Source organism: Pholcus phalangioides, unplaced genomic scaffold (assembly GCF_987345545.1).
Source record: "Pholcus phalangioides strain wild (caught in Gottingen) unplaced genomic scaffold, Ppha-v1.0 ptg000007l_1, whole genome shotgun sequence".
Taxonomy (NCBI): Eukaryota; Metazoa; Arthropoda; class Arachnida; order Araneae; family Pholcidae; genus Pholcus; species Pholcus phalangioides.
This window is the reverse complement of record NW_028301600.1, coordinates 57,124,319-57,143,689: the sequence shown is the minus strand read 5'-3', so window position 1 is coordinate 57,143,689 and position 19,371 is coordinate 57,124,319. Positions and strand designations below refer to the sequence as shown.

General features: G+C 35.2%; 1 protein-coding gene across 2 annotated transcripts in view; it reads left to right on the top strand.

Moving 5' to 3' along the window:
- LOC149085534 (uncharacterized) overlaps positions 1-19,371 on the top strand; it is a 106,005-nt gene that overhangs the window by 12,991 nt on the left and 73,643 nt on the right. The window contains exon 2 of one of the 2 annotated variants that reach the window (XM_089233597.1): positions 4,858-5,139. The exons of the other annotated variant lie outside the window; for it this stretch is intronic. The gene's annotated coding sequence lies outside the window, so the exon portion shown is untranslated. The remainder of the gene's footprint in view (positions 1-4,857; positions 5,140-19,371) is intronic. 2 annotated transcript variants of the gene reach the window in all.

Here is a 19,371-nt window from a genome sequence, read left to right as displayed (position 1 = left end):
TCGAACATTTTTTAAAAACAAAACAAGATCTAAATCTACGGTGAAAAGAAAAATATCGAACACCGTTTTTTTCCGGGAATGTATCAACGCGTTTTTTCTCTTTTACAAAAAATAAATTGAAACGAATAACTAAACGAGGTGACCAACCAACACATTTATTATGTGATCGAATAAATAAGTATGCGATGATAATGTTTTTTGGTTTGTTTGTCGCAACCATGACCGGATCCTTCATATAGAATTTTTTTTAACTCGGTGTCAAGTAATTCACTTCATTAACCGAATTCCTGTAACGATGGGGAAATGTTATCTTATTTATCAATTTCAAAAGCCAGTTTACGTTCATAACAAAAGAGGAATTTAATTGAGTTTTTAGATGTAGAAAAAATAATTTTTTTTACATAAAAAATAATTTGATGGAAAACGTCCTATTTTGTTTCATTAGTATTTGCGTATTTAAAGAGCTTATTTATAACGATACCTGCAGCTAGAATTGATTCAGAACAATTTGAAAATTCCTACTAGAATCAGGGATCGAACGGCAAGGACAATTCGCTAATAAAAGGATCAACTCGTTCCAGTCCTAGAGCGATTCGGTGATTAACCTTTTAAATGGTATTGACGAGATATCTCGCCTCCTTAAAGGTCTTTTATTTCAGCTTTGACAAGTCCAGATATTTTGTAAAGTTAATTTTTCAATGGGGAACACTGTTCCTTATACACTTACTTTGCACCTGCTAAAAATCTAAAAAAAACTTACTCAATATTAAAAAATACATCGCATTTTATAGGGGGTTTAGTGATTCCTGCTATGCCACTTAAAGAGTTGATGACTGGATAGATCCATAGGGCAAACTTATAGTCCTTATTTTACGGAACTGTCCGTATTTTTCTTGATTTCGGCTATCCCGACTACCGTTTCTTCAGTAAAGCCTACTTAAATCTATTTTAATATTATTATATTATCTTCAATACACAGTAATTGTGTATATAGATTATTTACATAAACATTTTATAATTATCTAACTTCTTTTAATAAAATACGTTCTAATTTTCACCACAGGTTTGTTTGTAACTTTTTCTATAGTAACTTAGATTTTTAATGTAGCAACATTTTTCCCGCTCTGATGAGCGATTTTTTTTTGTTGCCTCTGTGATGCTTTTAGCATATTTTCACATGTTTAGCATCGATTGGCGATTCTTTGAGTGGCAATGGCAAAGTTTCGTGCTGACTATATCGATTTAAATCTAGATAATAAAAAAAATGAAGTTAAATTTCAAAAATAACTCGAAGCAACTCAAATCAATTAGGCATCGAATTTTTTTGGATAAGTTTTACTTAACCCTTTATATCTTGAATTAATTTACTAGTAACTTTTTAATTGTATTTTTACATCATTAGATAAGTTTTTGATGAAGAATAACCCTAGGAAAGAGTAAAATACTTTTTACAGTAATTTAGTGATTAATTATGCCGGTGCCGTCTTAACGCATGGATCCTCCAGGGCACGGTCCGGGGGTCTCAACAAAAAAAGAGGGGCCTCACAAAAATGAGAACCGGTTCAAATTTTCGAGAATTCGCCAGGTAGGACCTTGGAAAAACCACTTGGCCCGGGGGCCCATGATGCTCTTAAGACGGCCCTGAATTATGCAGCTGGCATTTAAAAGCGCCAACAGGAATATGAGTAATATTTAAGAAAAAAAAATTCAAACACACACACATTTTTATTTACACTACTCGCGATGATACTTCTGAAAAAAATTCTTTTTTTCATTACAACAGAGAAATGCATTGCAAAATGAACATTTTGAGTGAGGTTTGGACTGTAACTTTCGAATGGAGAACATCTCACATCTTCTTCTCTTCTGAACAAATGTAGGCCAATCAGCTCCAAGAAATTGTTTCCTGATGTCTTTGGGCACAGAAAAGTTACTCTTCCTTCTATTCTTTAGCTGTTCTGTTATGGTGCTGACAGCATGACAACCTCTCTTCTTTACTAGGCTACTTCCTTGGGCTATCAGTCCCATTGCCAAGTTTCTCCGAAACGCCAATAATGAAATTTCTCCATTTATCTTTATAAATGTCATATGTGCATTGACATATGGCATTTCAAGCATCGCGAAGAACAGTCTGTGCCAGCATTTCTTTGACTTTCTGTCCCTGTCATATAGTCAGCGCAGCATACCTGCCTTGTCCACTCCGCCCATTGATGAATATCATAGGTGCTACAACGTCTTTTTTCGTCCCATCTCGATCTCGAAGACTCAATGTAGTTGTCTCAGTAAAAAATCACCCTCATTATTTTGTTTTCCTCATTAAAGTAATTTTTATTGTAAAAAAAAGTTACTCTCATTTCCTGGCGGTACTTTGCAGCACCGGCATACATTTTTGACCCTATGATAGAAAATAAAATAGTAATTTTCAAATAAAATGTAGGGAATATGCTTACCTTACAGTATGGAAGAAAATTAAAAATTATAGCACCAATAAACTGGTCACTAAATTTAATCAAATAAACATCATGCGAATCAACTCTGCTGCAAAACTTCTTCCTAATGCTACATGGCAAAGATAAAATGCCCACAGCAAAAAAGAAAAACGATTTCTGCCTTTACTGCCAGTTACTGCCTGCTGTCGAAACTACACTCATCGTGTCCTTGTAGATACCGTCAGTAAAAGTGGTCATACTACGAAGATATAAGCGTTTGATTGAAGCGGTACTTTAAAGTACCGTCAGGATATAAAGGGTTAATTAACATGTTTGAGGCAAATAATCCGTAATTTTTTTTGTGTGCAAATATTGTGGAAGCCGAGGACACAACAAATTCCTCTAAAGTACACGTTCGCCTAAATGCTTGAAAGATTTCGCATCCAAAAGCACGTGCAAATTTTAGTCTTTTCTCATATGAGTAGACCCAGGGCCTTCTCAAGAGCACCATGGGCCTCCGGGTCAAGTGATTTTTCTGAGGCCTTACCAAGCAAACTTACATGCATACTCTCCGAAAATTTTAACGATATCTCATTTTTGTGAGGCCCCTCTTCTGTTGAGGCCACTGGGCTGTGTCCGGATGGCCCCATGTGTTAAGACGGAAGTGGGTGGGCCGGTAACTGGCACTTGTCGGGAATGAAAGTCTTGAAAACGTCCATGTTTCCGGAAAATGTCTTGATAAGATACCACATCTTAAAAATTTGCTTCCCGCACCCCCTTGGATAATACGGATAATACGTTTTTTATGTTAAAAAATTCACGGTTTTTTTTTTTCTGTAATTGATTACATTAACTATCCAATAATTAATCTCTATGAATTCTTTTACTTATTGTTTAATGACGTTTCGGCTTGGCTAATATTTAATTTTGGCTTAATTTTTTTTTTTGAAAATTAATTCAAAAATGAAACTACAAAACTTGAATAGTTCATCACTTATTGATTCCAGCCGCAACAACTATAAATTAATATTTCTTTAAGTTTCTTCAAAATATAGGTAATCCACTCCTTGGTGGGAGAGGGAGAGGTTGAAAGGACAAGGAGCGGTAGAAGCTGCAGATACATTGTCGGGTCTCCTGGGTTGGCTCCATGGCCCCCACAAGGGGTAGGCTGAGGAGGCTCCAGCCCTGGGGCCCGGGAGGAGTTTAATCATTTTTTTGTTTTTTCACGCTATAAATTCATCATAAAGGGGGGCAACATGAAAGTCTGGTCGGGGGGGGGGGGCGTAAAAGATCCCAGCCTAGGTGCCCTGCTCCAGGATGTGGGGGCCATGGTTGGTTCAGTCAAGGAGTGCGATAGGAATTTTTTTTTAATAAGTGAGGTGATAAGAAAATAAATTTGGAAGATCTGGACTAGAGACAAACATGTTAAACCTGTTGGTGCTCCCTGAAACATCGAAGTGTGCTCTATGACAAGCAAATTGAGAGATTATTTTCCAAAGTACTGTCATGCAAAGTACTCTTCGAAATGTTGTAAACTATAAATGCATTGTAGTACTTCTTGTAACATTATATTACTGTATACTCGTTTGATCTTTTAATTGCATTGCACAGCAATTCAGAGTTGAATTAACTTCGCGTGAAAACACAATTTCTACCATTTATGGCTCTATTTAATTTAACCTCAAAATTATGTTATTTTCGTATTATCGACAATCAAAATTTGCTCATATATTCAAGGCCATACCGTATGACATATCAAAAATATGAGTGTTAGCCCGCCACCAAATACATGAATATTGTAGGGTCACAAATTGCTTAACCCTATAGGGAATGACGATATGCAAATTCCAAACTCACTGTAGCTTTGTATAGCTTATTCAATGCCTGTCACATTTCTGAAATCTGTATGATTTGAATACATAAATTCCAGTATTTAATGAACACAAGATGACCAGTTTGGTGACAAATTCACCGTGATAAATCAACCAACACTGAAATTAACACGTCTTCAGTATGGCCACTGAATTTTCTAAAACCACTTTTTTTATTTAGATTGAAATGAATTCGAATAAGTAATTTTGGTCTTTCCCTTACGTGAAATATAAACTTGTCTCATGTTCCATGCTACCACCATTTGCTACCACGACAATTGTTTATGTCAAAGTTCAGCATCAATAAGTAGATAGTTGCCTACGAAATAAGATTTTCACGTCCATTTTTCTACTAGTCCACGCGGTAATAAAAACAAGACATGAAAGACAAATCACGAAGTTGCATTTTTTATCTTTTCTTTAGGCGGCAATAGTCGAAATACATCTCTCTCGGCCATTGTAAAGTCTGATAAAAAGTGATTCGTTGATGAGCTCGTGACGTCGACTATTTTCAGTGACGGCCGCGGCAGCTGATATTTCTCTCTTTTTCCTTTCAGCCGTAAAACAGCTGCCTTCAGTGTCTGTCAGTCAAGCATCTTCAGTCAACGTTCATCAACGGACTTCACTTCCTTCTCCCGTTGCTCGCGTGCGTGTGTGTATAATAATACTTGTGCATCGACAATATAATCGGAAAAAAAATTTGCGTTTATTATGACTTCTGAAAACATCACTTGTTAATGTTTTTTCATCGACTCCAAGTATTTCGAAGAAAAACACCTCGTTGTTATATTGAAATTCCGGAAATATTATGTGATATTGTTTGATCTTTTGCTTCAAAGGTGAGTGAACAATATGATTTTTTCTTACATTTATCATTTTCGGCTGCATATTTGCGGTGGATAGTTTCACAAAAATCTGAACTTGTAAGTACCAATCACATGTTTAGATTGTATTAAAATTTGTATTTTGCCTATAAAATTAAATAAATGAAATTAAAAATAGTTTAAGACAAATAGGTGTTCATTGAAGAATCTGCTTTCTGACCAACAGAAGCATTTTTCTTCTTTGTACCTTTGATATAAGAGTGTCAAAACATGTGGGATTTTCCGATTTTTCGCTGAGTATTTGTCTTAAACATGTGGGATTTTCCGATTTTTCGCTGAGTATTTGTCTTAAACATGTGGGATTTTTCGATTTTTCGCTGAGTATTTGTCTTAAACATGGTTTTGATTTCATTTATTTAACGAAATCTAATCCTTGGGAAATATATTTTAAAGTTATTGATCATTTTCCAGTAACTTTCAAGTTGAAAGTTTCAACAGGTTGGTAAAGGTAAGAGTTTCAACTAGAAATACAGTCAAACATCTCATTAAGGGCGGTATTCACCGACATGGTTTAAGCTATAGTCACAATTTTTTTGAAGAGATCGACACGGATTGGTTAAATTCAGGGTTTTAACCAATCTATGTTGATCTCTTATCCAAAAATTGTAACTACAGGTTTAAACCATGTCGGTGAATACGACCCTAAGACGAGCTAGCTTAACACGGATAAATATTTTTCGCGTTGGACATAATCAAATCACTGTTTTGTCGGTTAATACGAAATTCGATTGGTACGAAATATTCAGCGTTTCTTCGACTTAGTTTTGGCTAGGCTCGACTGTATATGTCTTTTATATTCTGACGGAGATCGATTTCAATTTAATGGATGGTAAGATCTTATGTCGAAAGAGGAAGGTTTTGCATTTATAAATATTTTTTCTATCTGCATGGTATGGATGGTACCAAGTCCCACGTGTATGTGTTATTTATTATGGCCATTTCACATGATTCAGTTCTTTGTTGGTCGCGTGCATTTTAAACACAAAGATTTGTTTTTTACTCACAGCCAGATTTATGATGCTATAAACCCGTGCGATAGAAATCACGGATACAGATCGGATTTATTCGTTTCAGCTTTGTATAGCTCATTCAATGCATGTCACATTTCTGAAATCTGTGTGATTTGAATACATAAATTCTAGTATTTAATGAACACAAGATGACCAGTTTGGTGACAAATTCACCGTGATAAATCAACCAACACTGAAGCTAATACATGTGTTCAGTATGGCCACTTAATTTTCTAAAACTTTTTTATAAAGCTACTTCTTTTTATTCAGATTTAAATGAATTTCAATGAGTAATTTTAGTCTTTTTCCCTTACGTGAAATATAAACTTGTCTCATGTTGCACATAAGATTCAATTACATTGATATTCCATGCAACACTAACCTTTATACTTACTGTAATGCTAAAGATATATTATATGTACTAAAGTCGAGTCACATTAATGTGACCTCCATCTCTTATACAAAATAAAGGGTTTTTTTTGCAATCCGAGCAGCAGAGTGATAGTTTGGAAGTGACACAATAAGATGCTGGAAAGTTGTTACTTTTAATTAAGATCCAAGCCCACTGCAGGCCTTTCAATAGCTGCTGAAAAGTGCTCGACGAAAGATCTATAGAGAGAAGATGATCGAGTCAGTTCTAAAGAAGTGCTGCATTGTGTTCACACACACAAGTGGGACAAGTGGGAAGAATATGGATACCAGAGAATTACTGTGTTTGGAAATCTTGGGCATGTTAATTCTACAATTTTAAGACATCTCCAGGACACTTGCTATGTCGTACTACCGTTCTTGAAGATCCAATTCCCCCAGTAAAGACAATAAAGGCGAAATTAATGTACATGATCTGCAAGGATGAATTCGAAATCATAACTGTTGAAAGGGATTTCTAGAAGTATCAGAGAAACTAAACAATGCCACAATAACAGTTCTCAGACAATCACACTGTATTTCTATCACTAGCTTGTATTCTCTCAGAAATGATTACAATGTTTTGTTCTCAGAGATTTTTCCCGTATACGATAGTAGCCATACATTACACGTAGCATAGAATGTGACTTTTCCAAGGAGGCAATGCTTCGTCAAACCATTGACCCTCCAGCCGCGGACGGTTTTTGAATTTTCCTGTACGAAATCGAGGGGTATTTTTATCCACTATGTACATTATAAAGAACGCAATAATAGCGTATCCGAGAAAATTTATAGAATACGTGAAACGCGATATTCGTGTTGCCCGCGGCAAAAGGGTTAAAACAACCTATAAAAACTCTCAGAGTTGTATGCGCAATGCGAAATATTGTAAAAGCTAGCACAAGTAATTCAGTCATTAAAGTTTTTACCCTGGACTCATCTTATACAACCGATACCCTGATCGACAAACTCGATGGGATTACTAGCAAATTCGCAGATGATGTGAAGCTACTGGGGGTAATCGGGAATGAAAGCGATAGGGAGTTGCTCCAGACCAACTCAAACAGGATTGCAGCATGGGCAAATGAATGGAGCATGACGTTTAGCGTAGATAAGTGCATGGTCGCTCATTTTGGTTCGAACAACCCACGGTTCTCTTACGAGTTGAATGGTGTCACTATCCCGGATGCAACTAGGGTCACCGATTTGGGAATTCTCATTGACGAGCGACTTAGGTTGCGACTTAGGTTTTCTGAACATTGTTCAGCGGTGGTCGAAAAAGCGAATAGAATGCTTGATCTCATTTTCAAAAAGGTCTCTTCTCGTTCTCCTAAAGTCATTCTTCCGCTTTTTCGAGGCTTAGTTCGTCCTGGACTGGAGTATGCTGTAAGGTTTTGGAGACCATACCTACAGAGGGACATAGACTTGGTTGAAGGAGTGCAGAGAAGAGCTACACGTGTCCTTATTGGCGCACAGAGCTTGAGTTATGAAAAGAGACTTCATTTTTTGAATATGTTTACATTGGATGAACGCAGGTGTCGAGGAGATATGATCGAAGTGTTCAAAATTTTCAATGGGATGGATAGGATGGACCATGAACTTTTAGTACACCGCCAATCGACTGCTTTTACAAGGGGACACCAGGGACAGTGCAAGGCATTGGTAATCGTCAAAAGTTCAAATTATTTTCTCCAATACATTAACAATTTCACTTTTTTTTAAATTGCTTTCTTTCTTTACTCCGGATTTGACGCCACGTGTGGTCCTTGAGCCACCTCTGCATCGAAGCAATTTCGTAACCGTGAGTGCAGTATGTATCCATCTGCTTCGAAGCACCATACACAGAAGTGTTCGCTACGCTGACATTTCAGATATGAAACTAGTATTTTCCTAGTTCATTTGGACAGTGAATTGCTCAACTGTAGTGCGCAGGTCACGGCGCTGTGTGGTCATGTGGACATTTTGCTGAACTCTCATCATGAGGATCCAGGTTCGAACCTCGTTGGCGGCATAGTGGTAGTTGGCTGTAGGCGTTTTCTTCGGTTTTCCTGCTTTGAGGAGCGAATGCGCGAGTCAGTCTCCCATTTGAAATAGTCTCTCCACAGAGAACAGGTAGACCTTCACACGATACTTTCATAACATGAAAGTAAATCAAGCATTTACCATCCTCACTTCAAATTAGGAAAGACAGATGGCAGCACCAGAAAGAATACGAAACACTCGCAACTCTGACAACATATATACGTTAGGCATATATATGTTACTCCGAAGTCCGAAATTGGTCCAGTCACGAACTGGCAAATTTCGTTGAAAATTGACTCATCCAATGTCCGAATAATTGGATTTGGCCAGCCACTTCGTGAACTGGCTGGTGATCGCTGGCCCACGTTAGCTATGGCAACCCTAACGATCAAAGGAATCGGAGAATAATCGATGTCTCAAATAATATAATACTTATTTAAACTTTTTTTTTATACATTTTATATTATTTATTATCATGCTTTCATCATTATCACGTTTTAATGTCAATTCTTTCGCGTTGCTTTTAAGAATCGTACTATCGGACTAATAATAAGTGGTGTAGAGCCTTTCTTGGCCTCCATGGCCTAAATAGATGCTCGATCCCCCGACGTTTTGCTGTAGTACCATTGAATTCAAAAACCAAAATAGAAGCCAAAACAAATGTTTTTTGTCAAGTTGATGAAAAACCAAAGTAGCAGTCAATATAAAAATATATAAAATAGATGCAGAAGGGGTACAAGTACATACCATGTGCTGGTCCTAGGTCTGGCGGGCTGTGTTCAAGGTGAACAGTTATAGTTATTAGTGTGAGGAGGAAGTAAGTCCAAGTGTAAGGAGGAAACCCGTTGCATATTAAGATTTTTTGAGATTATTTAATGCATTTTGAAAATCGAGCATTTTGAAATTAAATAATCTCAAAAAAATCTTAATATGCAGAGTTTCCTCCTCACACCAATAACTATAACTGTTCACTTTGAACACAACCTGCCATACCTAGGACTAGCACATGGTATGTACTTGTACCCCTTCTGCATCTATTTTATATATTTTTATATTAACTGCTACTTTGGTTTTTCATCAACTTGACAAAAAACATTTGTTTTGGCTTCTATTTTGGTTTTTGAATTCAATGGTACTACAGCAAAACGTCGGGGGATCGAGCATCTATTTAGGCCACGGAGGCCAAGAAATACTCTCAGAAACGTTCTGGAAGAAAGACTCGATTTCTTGGATATGTTTACATTGAAAGAACGCAAGTGTCGGGGGGATATGATAGAAGTGTTCAAAATTTTCAACGAAATGGACAGAATGGACCAAAAGTTATTAGTACACCGTCAATCAACTGCTTCGACAAGGGGACACTAGTATCGTAAGGGACAATTCCAAGTTGTGGTGTCGTAGGGAGTTTTATCTAATAAGTTTGTCAATAAATGGAATAGCTTACCTCCCCCATTACTAAAATGGGGGTCGTTATTTTTAATACAATTGAAAAGTTTAAAAAGAAGTAGGATAGACATAGTGGGATAAATCGAGAAGCTATCCATATTTTGATAAGACAACCATAACCTTTTTTATGGGCAGTGTATTATATATTATTAAATTTTTTGGAGATATATGCTTTTTATATTGGGTATTTTGGTTATTTTGTCATCCATATTTTTTATGGGCAAATGCTTTCAGCCACCTCGTTGGGCAATTTGCCTCTTGTATCCCTTGTATTTGTATATTGATTCACAGAAGATACAAAGCATATCGCAGTGACGATGCGACAATAATTTTTTTTCAAAATTTGGCAAAAAAAACTGTCTGTATTGTTATATACAGAGTTGTTTCTCTGTTTTTTTCTCTCGTTACATGGAGCTAATTCAATACAGATACTATATATAGCCACGTAGCACACGTTGGCGATGAGCAAAAATGGATGCGGCGCCTACCGGGGGGGACCGTCTTACATTATCACATCGAACATTGGCCAGAGATCTCTGGCCACTTCGCGAATTGCCCAGCCAAAGTCCGAATCATTTCCGCAAATTGGACTTTGACCAAACCTCTCGGTCATTTCGTGAATTGGTCACATTTCGGGCATTGGTAGTAACATATACATACGCGCGCGACACATTTCTGCGTGGACCGATCCGTTAGAAATTCTGCAGAGGAATGTGTACGAGGTACGGTTAAGTAGTAATAGTGTGCAGGTCGGCCCTAGGCACCAACTTAGCTCAATTTCAATTCCGCTTGGTGCTCCGCTGTCATTAATTCAGTTAATCGTAGTGGTGCCATTTATTCAGTTAGGGTACGCTTAAACGACAAACAGCGCGTGGCTATTTCACAAACTGTCTTGTTTCAGACATATTGTGATGCTTACCCGACTATAATATTTTTGTTTTAATCTGATTTTTTAACCGCACAGTAAAGATCATACTTTTTAAAATGCTTGCATCTCACCTTATATCCAAGCCAAGCTAGCACGTCTCTTGCCTTATGTCATTAGCTCAAAGCAATTTATGTCAAAAACAGAAGGTGGTCACAATAATGGGATTCCACTATATGTAGTTTTACATTTAAATACCTTTATGTAAAAGATTTACTATAATACCACGAATAGTGGAAATTTCTGAAAAACAAAATTTTGTTATGGATAATTTAATCAATCTATAAAATGATTTTACCCAATGATTTGAAGATTTTTTTATAACATTTTTAGAATTCGAAAGAAAATATTATTACAATATATAAAAATACAATATATCAATTTCTTTCAAGTCGATCGAATTCTTCTATAATTAGAATTAATCTGATTCGGAATGAAAGCTCACAAATTTTTTATCATATTCGGAAAAGTATGAGAGAAACACCTAATATCAAACAGCAATCGCCACAGTGAAAGCTTTAATAAGTAGGTCCGAAATAATTCAGACACGCTAATGTATTGTTGTTAACAGTCTAGACGAGTCAAGGTCCTCAACTTTCTTACGGGAATTCCCATAGATGAGAGAAGCTATTCTTCCACAACAATATTCCCAAGGGCAATAAAAATATATATACATATACAGTATTGTGTTATATGTACTCCTCTCACAAAAGAGATTGCTATCCTACTTACACCATTGCGATATATATAAAAAAAAAAAGTTTTTTGTTTTTTATGAAATGTTTCTTCTCACACCATCTAAAGATTCCACTGAAACGAAAAATCAGAGGAAACCGAACAAAAAGGTATTTTATTTATACTTTTTTTTCGTGCGAAATATCTTTTGTGACCTGTTTTCTTTGTTAAAAAAAAACGTTTTCTCTTTTATTGTTATACTTGCTTTATTAGACTTCCTTTTTTCTTATGTACTGCGAATATCTTAGACGTTATTTGTCCTCAATTTATTCTTTTTTCAGTTATGCGTGTATAGGAAACGGCGCGATTTTATCATCAACTTTCATGCATAAATGAATGCACGATCCAAAACACATTTATATATTTCTCACAATTTCTCTATCTCTTAGTGTGTTTCATTGAGATTTGACAGAAAGATAAGTTGTCTGTGTATTTGTGTATTTTCATTTCCGATAGCTTGATACACTTCACTTCCAAGTCGTGCATTGGCATATTGTTATTGTTGTCGTTATATCTTGCCATATTGACTTTAATGACTTGATTCCTATCTGATTGCTCCTCGCATCGTTTCATTTCTAAAAATGGTGGGTTCTTAGTCCCATACTTCGCGTAAGGTCTGTATTTGATGAATTTTTGCTTGATAGAATTTTTTTGGTGAATGTGAAAATTATATTAAAAAAGAAGAAACAGAACTGTTCGTGGATAACTTGAGAAATAAATGCAACTCCAATTGAAGTTGTTTTTTTCTCCTCAGTTAAATTCAAAATTCACTCACCATCACATTATTTTGTTGTTTTCTTTGTAATTCCGATCTAATCCATTCAAATTCTGTCAAGTTTCTCAGATTTCGGAAGAACTTGTTCCTGTAACCCGACCTCTACGGTAACTGAAAAAAATACAAAAATAAATCTCCTTTCATTACGTATACGGTTTTAGATATTTTATTTCATTCTTCCTTAGTTTGTACAAAATCAGAATGCTAATGAAATAAAATCTCCGGATGATCTGAATCCACAGAGAATAGGAACACTTATGGTTTTTCCGATTGTATCATCATGTACATAATAAAAAAAAAATATTTTATATCTTGTAAAAATTCTCATATCAACTTGATTTATCTACTCCAGTCATAAATATAGTTTTTAAATTATTTGTGAGAGGTTAAAGCTAAATGAATTTATAAATTAGCATGCAAGTAGTTTATCCCTATATACTATCAGAAAATTACTATTTTCCTTGAAAAAGATTTAAGTGCAGTATATTAAATGAAAATATTCTGTATATTTTTAGCATAAGGTTACCTGGAAAGATTTGTATTAATGGAAATAACTGCAACTAATTTATTTATTAGTTGTTAAATATATTTATTAGTTGTTAAATATATTTATCAGAGTTTTCAAATAATGTAATTGCAATATGTCAGAAACAAATATAGTTAGTTCTTAATTGTACACATTATGCATTTCATTAGGTTCAAAATTTCCAGAATGTTTATATTTCGAAAATTTTTTAGAAATATAGTCGGTAATAATCTACAAAACTTGTATATAATTTTTAAACTAATATAAATCAGTTACCATGATTTTAATTAACTTTCAAAACTATAAATTAGCAATTATATGAAGTTGCACATATTATAAATCATGTGCAACTTCATATTTAGTCTTTTCTACTAACTTAAATTTTACTGTTAATTGGAATAAAGTTATTACTTGGCTTATTAACCCCAATTTCTTATTTAAAAAACACTTTTCACATTGTATTTACATGCTAATTATTGTTTTACATGTTAGTAATCCTCTTTTTATATGTCTGGAAATCTTTCAAAATTTTACGCCTTTTTCTGGATAATATAAATGTTCATTAAAATGATTTCAGTAAACAAAACGAAGTTGTATATTATTTTAATTACCTGATTTGTTGTTGAATAAAGTAATTAACCGACTTTTTTGCTGTTTCTGTGTGCAAACTCTTCGAATGAGTAATTTAATGCGATTTATGGTGAAGAAAATTGTTATTTTTTCGTCTCGTTATTGTATGCGTTAGAGATTCCTTGACCTCGTCTGACGACCTTTTTCGGCCATAAAGTCGATTCACGATGTCGTAAGTCGTGATCATTGATGAGTGGGTGACTCATTTTAAGCTCACTTTCGTAAAACCTTTTCTCAGTTTGATATTTCTTTGGAAATGGATACTTTTCATGCGGCGGTTTCTTTTCTTTCTTCTTTCATTTCATCTCCTATTTTTATTCTGAGCAACACGTGTTTGTTAGCCAATACAACCTCCAACGCGGTTTTGTTAAGAGATGCACCGATCTTTTTCAAAGACTTCGTGGACTCTATTATTTTGTTTCATAAAAACAAAGACACAATATATTCTCAATTTAAAACTCGAATATAGCGGTAGTAAATATGTCAGAAATTTTTCATGATATGAATTTCATCTATATACGCATAAAGGCTTCATTCGCTATAGGTTGAAATCATGACCGACACTCGTCCAATAGAAGAAGGCGTTAAAATTGACGATCACCGTCATGGTTGTTAAAAGCTGACTGCGGTCAACCGTTACCTTTTCTTTTCATCGTCATCTCAAGAATACAAAAAAAATATTAATGTTTTAACAGCTAAAAGACGATAGATTTATTTGCGTTTAGACATGGATAAACCATTGTACATGCGTTCTATAACTTCAGACTCGATTGATCTTGCGCAAAAAATGCTATATGAACTTGTCGACATCTTTTCTAACTAGAAATTGCGATAAAAAAAACAAGGTTAACTTTTTTGCATCAAAACACCAGGAGTGTCAGGAAAGTTTTAAAACGCTAGTCGAAATGGTACTTCTAATCGGGGATGGGGGGGGGGGGGAGACATTGTTTTTTCTATTCCAGTTATCGAGAAGAAAGAGATTTTGAAACTTATTAAAAACACGATGTGCAACAACACAATCCATCAGGGCCGTAACTAAGACTTTTGCCGCCCGGTGCAAACATGATTGTGCAGCCACCCCCTTCTAAAATATGTCGTCCCTTAAATTTTGCCACCAGGGGCAGTTGCCCACTCCCTCTAGTTCCGGCCCTGGTATCCATGATCCATCCAAAGATGCATTAAACGTTGGTACTGTATTTTTTTTTATTGGACTCACTGTTCTGATCGCCCCCGTATACATTATACATAAGCGTACTCTGCAAAATATTTTTACACCAATTAATTAAAATGCGTAATACTTTTTCATCTGGACCTCACAAAAATCAAAGTTTTCTGTTTGAAGTAATTGAAAAATATAAATGCATACTGCAAATACAACAATAAGTAGCAGTAGTGTCATTCCCGTACGTTCAAAAACACTGATACTTTTGTAGGTAGTTTGCAATGTTTGATGTTCCGAAAGGTTTGACGGATGCGAACCAATTACTTAACGTTCGGCCCACTGACCTGAAAACCTTGTGCTAAAGATATTTTAAAATTCTTTTGCCGTTCCCCAACTAACTCTTCATTTATATTTTCTTCTGCTTGAAGAGGGTGTGGCTCTTCGTAAAAAAGTATCTCGTGATGATAAAATGATGCACCGGCTGCTTGTGTCTGAACTCGGTAAAAAAAGAGAGAGAGAGAAAGAAAGAAAGTTCGCATAAAATGTTATGCAAGAAACGCGCTGCCATTGGTGGTACATCAGGGTCACTCAATAAAGAAGATGAATTTCTTTTCTTCTAAGTGATTCGTGTATGGCATATCCTACATTTCAGTACCACAAATGATCGGGCACTCGTTTCTCATCTCCGTCTATAAATACCTGTTTCGTAGCTTTAAATCCTGAATAGCGTGTTTTGAACTTAACTATTTATTTATTTGAAATGTGAACGTGTATAAGAGTATATAATCGTTCCTCCTACCTGGATAAAATAGTAGTCACGTCTTCTATTCTTCCACCATCCCGAAATACCAGCATAATTTAGATCATTTGTATCGAAGAGAAACTTCTTGGTATTGCTAAAATTATCGTTCACCGAAAGTCACGTACAGCTAGATAGCTAATAGTTATCTGTAACAATGTTCCTCATTTTTTATTACATAAATTGTTCAGTAAAAATTGTTTGCATGTTGTGTAAAGGAAGGTAGAACCCAAAAGTGCTCCCTACTACATATTAGTGTTTGGAATTGCTTGTGTGTACGCACCCAAAAAACTGCTTATTTCTTAGAGAACAACTTAAGTTGGTAGGGTCGTTTCTTGTTTTGTTGAGATTTAAAATATATACCAAATCTGTAAAAATACTGGATACACTCTAAATACATAAAAATACACACAATCACGTCACATAATTATTTCTCACTAGATAATATTCAGGATACCGCGCTTGTGCAGTCTGAATGGCAGATGTATTATAATATTAAATTGATTAATTAATAAATTTTCATAATGCTTACATCTTACTTTATGTACCCACCAAACAAACTCGCGACACATAAGGCCTATAGTGCGTTTTTTCATCAGCGTGTATGACAAAACACGTGAATTGCATAACGTGCATGCATAAAGTATAATTTTTAGCTGATGCTTTCAAACAAGTATTGTTTATACAAGATATACGGAAGACTGGATGTTGTGAAAATATTTATTATTTGAGATGTTAATTTTTTTAAGGAAGGAAAAACTCATCTCTCCGTCCGGCACATATATACGCTCTAGCGAAGGAAAATCTCTTATCTCCTCTGTAGCTTAGTGGTCAGAGCACTCGTCCGGCAATCGACGGACCCGGGTTCGACTCCCGGTAGAGGCAGAGATGAGTTTTTCCTTCCTTAAAAAAATTAACATCTCAAATAATAAATATCTTCACAACATCCAGTCTTCCGTATATCTTGTATTAACAAGTGAAGAGCGACATTCATGTCGTATTGTTTATACATTTGAATGTACATTATAAAGATTTATAAACGATGTTTTTATAGTAACTAGAAAAATAATATCACCATTTCATTCAAATAGTATTAGTGTTTTACCCTGTCACTTATCGGAATAAATGCTATGAATTAATATAGGAGGAAAAAACATATACTGTATATATGTAAAACAATATCACTGACATTAAGTTACATTTTTACTATGAAACGGGAAAATTTTCAATGTATTAAAGCATTCAAATACAGTGTTTAAATAAATAAATTGAATTATAAATCCTGACATTACGCGAAGAAGGGGAAAAAAACGCAATTCCAATATATTTTCTGTTTCAAATAAACGACTGGTAGTAAATGATAATGTGCAGTTAAGAAAAAGTTAGTTTATTTGTCTAAAATATTATTCGGATGGCGGGATGATTATCTCCGCGTTCTATAATTATATCTTTCCGCTTATTTATTATGAGATGTGTCAGAGAAAAATGGAAAAATATTCGATGGCTTATTGATTTTCATTCAAAACCAGTTTATCATCGATGGCAAGTTCTTCTTTATCAAATGTGTACATCTATACCGTACAAGGGTTATTCACGGTATTTAAATGAAAAATGTTTGTTGGTTGAAATTGGAACACGTATTGAAGGTTAAGGAAAGTGGAACAGTATGATGACCACGATAACGTGATTGGAGGTGCAAGTCACTGGCCGTTTATCATCGCAATAGAGATATTCTGTCTGCTTTGACCTTCTGTTTTGTTGGAGTGTTTTTTTTTACACAGCCGCCTACATTTAGACTATTCAAATGGAATATAAATTCGCTTGGCTTGATACTTTCATACTTTCAACTTATAGAAAAACCCACGCAAATAATTTAAGGGAATTTAGATTATTTCCATAGCATTTTTGCAGAAAATATACTGAATTATCATAATTTAAACATATGAAGATAAGAACTTTCTGCATCTTGAGACTATCTCGACTTATCTGAGCCTTCTTCCGAGAATTCAGGTCTTAAAATTTTATAAAAATCTTACACTTGATTATCTTTCAATCTCACTGATTGCTAAACCATTATATTCAAAGGAAAACTTGCTTGCAATATTCTCTGGTATTGGGATCTTTTATTTAATTTTTTTTCGATGGCCGCCGTTGCAGGTTATTGGTTTACAGTGATTCTGATTTGCATGAGAATCCCTGTATGTCTGAGGTCGACTGAGGTGCGTCAATTGTGGCATTGATCGATTGCGGTCATTAACGCCTGCATGAATGAATTACCGCGCTAAAAAAAATTCCGTGATCCCGTTTCACCAATGTCACGAAAAATCGGGCCACGAAAAGGAACTTCGAAGATGAGACTTATTTTTAAATACGAACGATAAACATATAGCCTGTCTTTTATAATACACGTTTTTCTGGATGTGATTTACACATATTTTTCATAAGCGTGGAAATCTGCAAAAAAAATTGTTTCAAAATACACCATCAAAGCACTAATTACAACAGTTTTCTCTTCTAAACTGCTATAGTGTGTGTATGTGTGAAAATATTTCGTGTTGATGACCGTATCGTGATGTCATCCCCAAAGTAAAATTGTCATATTTATTTGAATTTTGAAGGTTCATAAACAGTTTTAAAATATTTTTATGACATTTTTTGTGGCAAGAATTACATCAAAAAATCATTAATTTTCTTTCGTGCAGCATTATTGATCAGAAAACAGTGATGAATTTTTTTTATGCAACAAAGAATCGCTTGTCAGCAAGATGATAAAGCGACGACGCGAATGTCTGGACACGTATGTTTGTAAAACAGAATAACAGCAGATGTTTATCAAGATCGTGTTGCACCACAAGTAAAAAAACACACTTTTCGATCAAACATTTCTGTTTTGAATGCGCAAAACTGTCAAAAGACGTCCGTTTCTACTTGTTGAAGACGTTGTCAACGAATATGTGTCAATAAAACGTCGAATCACTCCTTATCGGGCAAGATAACAGTCGATCCAATTCGTATATTTCAAGATACTTAACATTACGCGATGTCAGTGATGAAGGAACATCAAGACATATTCACATAAAATGAAGATTAGGTTTGTTCAGAAAAATAAAAAAATCAACTTTTCAAATTAACTGTCGTAGTCAAATTGGCTAAGCATTTTTGTTCGAAGATATAATCATTTCACTTCTGAATATTTCTTTTTTGTAAAAAAAGGTTGGTTTCACAAATTCATGGGAATTGTGTTTGGCAAATTAATGATGCGAATCTTAAATAAATTGTAAAATAAGAAAGTAGCTAGTTTAATATGAGAATCAAACTAAAACATAATTGACCTGCAAACGGTTTCCGGGTTATTAGGCCATGGTCTAGGAGATTTTCTTCCTGACGTTTCGCCCACATCTGTGGCAGGCATCATCTGAGGTTATTTGGACGTAAGTCTCCACGGCAAGCGAGAAAGGCTTCGTACATCTACTGTCATTGACTCGTTCTCTATATGCACTTCTGAGACTTGATCGGCCACAGAAGTGCACATAGAGAACGAGTCAATGACAGTAGATGTACTATAACATGTATCTTTTTCAGGTGCCAGCCAATCAGGAATCGAGTACACGTCTCAGCCAATAGGAGACTTTCCAGCGTCAAAAAAAACTTTCCAGCGTCTTACATGCAATATCTCTATTGCACTTACACCTTACACATACATTACTCTCTTGTCTTTCTCTTCATCGGGGGAACGCAAGGGCACCCAG